The sequence below is a fragment of the Otolemur garnettii genome, unplaced genomic scaffold (assembly GCF_000181295.1).
Source record: "Otolemur garnettii isolate 467f Iridium unplaced genomic scaffold, OtoGar3 scaffold00063, whole genome shotgun sequence".
NCBI classification, from domain to species: Eukaryota; Metazoa; Chordata; class Mammalia; order Primates; family Galagidae; genus Otolemur; species Otolemur garnettii.
In genome coordinates this window covers 2066120-2068061 of record NW_003852458.1, presented here as the reverse complement: position 1 = coordinate 2068061, position 1942 = coordinate 2066120, and the positions used below count along the sequence as shown (strand labels likewise).

The 1942-nt window shown below is 34.4% G+C and overlaps 1 pseudogene; it reads left to right on the top strand.

Annotated features, from left to right (window-relative positions):
- The first annotated feature begins 1416 nt into the window (after positions 1 to 1416).
- Positions 1417 to 1572, top strand: LOC111726395 (annotated as a pseudogene).
- The last annotated feature ends 370 nt before the right edge of the window (positions 1573 to 1942 follow it).

The following is a 1942-nucleotide window of genomic DNA, read 5'->3' as shown; positions in this document are numbered from 1 at the left end:
CTAACATACAAAAGTCAGTAGCATTTTAATATACAAATAAGTACCTAACTGAAAAAGAAATCAATAAAATAATCCCCTTTACAATAGCATTTTGAAAATACCTAGGAATACCCTTAACCAAAGAGGTGAAAGAACTATACACTGAAAACTGTAAAGCATTGGTGAAATAAATTAAAGATGACATAAATGAGTGGAAAGGTAGCCCATGTTCATGGATTAAAAGACTTAACAATATCCAAAGCAATCTACAAATTCAGTGCAATCCTTATCAAAATCCAATAGCATATAACTTTACAATCTCAAGAGGTAACCATTTTCAATTACTTATTATTCAATTGCATGTTCATAACACTCTCCTTTGATTTTTTAATTTCAGTCTTAAACATGAAAATATTTCCCTGTTCTCTCTCGCTCACACACACACATATAGCCCTCACCTCCACCACTTGGACACACCCTTATTTCTTCTTTCAATATAGTTAAACCATTATATTGATTAAATCAATATCTAATGTTTACATTATTCTGACATGTAAAATGCTACTCAAATATGAGATTATATATGATGTTGTAATGCCCTTCCCTTATTTGGATTTTTCCTGGAGTTATTAATTATATTTTCATGTTTATTTTTTCATCTATTTGTTATTTACCATCAAACTCTTCCCCAATTTGATCAATTTCCTCTCCATACATTTGCAACATTTTATTTAATTTTTCACATTGAAAAATTCTCTACAGGGCCTCTGACATGCTCCAGTCTGGATTTTTTGAACATTAGACATGATGAAAGGCCATCCTCACAAGATGACTTCTTGTTGATACTCCAGCACAATTCTTGACATTGGCTTCACTCTTTTCTAGTGGAGGATTCCTGTTTTCTGGATCACAGTCTTCCTATTTCTTAGTTACTCACACATTGTAGTGGAGCATGTCATCTTGTATCTTCCTACAAAAGGAGCATAGGTCATAAATTTTTTGAATTCTTGAGTCTTAAAAAAGCTGAAGGAGCACAGTTTAAGGCCATGTGTTAGTAAGAATGCTGGACTCAGAAGAAGCCTTGTTCTCAGGACTGCATTCACCATCTCTGTGATCTTAGGAAAGCTACAGAACTCTCAGAGCCTTAGTTTCTCATCCTGAAAATGTGTAATATTCTAAGTTGTATCTGCCCAGAGATATGGTTAGGAGAGTGCATGGAGAGAGGCTTTATAAGGTGAAAGATCTATACAAACACTATGTGCTGTAGCCAACTTGTACTAGTTTGCAAGAGTCAATTGTTAAACTGTTGGTAGCTTGAAATTGGCCACAGTGGAAGTATTTACACCATAGAAATTGGTAAATGCTATATGATTTTTTTTTCTTTTTTGAAGAGAGACAGTTATAAGCACACTAATTACAAATGGAAGTAATTATTACATCGCTTCTTGGCCTTTTGGCTAAGATCAAATGTGGAAATAATTATTACAACTGAAGTTTTTTTGGTTTGTTTTTTGTTTTTTTGGCCATGCCCTCCTTGGTGTTCCCATGGTCTAATGTATGACTCAGTTACAGGACTGATCACGTGTAATATTATTATATGATACAACAAGTCATGAATTTTTTGAGGCATGAGACCACTTCACATCCATGAAGCTGTATCTTCCCTGCACCTGACTTCTCCCAGTACCTTGCATCTTATCTGGCACTTAATTGATATTTAATTCCAAATTTGTTAAATGGATGGAAAAAATGGTTTTTGTTTTTATGAGATGAAGACAGCTCATAAAAGAGGTGAGGTTGAGGAAGGGGCTTAGAAAAGTGTGATATGTGGAACACTTTTTGAGAAGGGTGCCCTGTTCGTTGTATTACAAATTGCTTTCCTTCACTAGGAGCTTTTTAGTATCCATTCTAGAAGCTGTGCAGAAATTATCTCATATTATCCCCATAACAACTTATGGGGTAG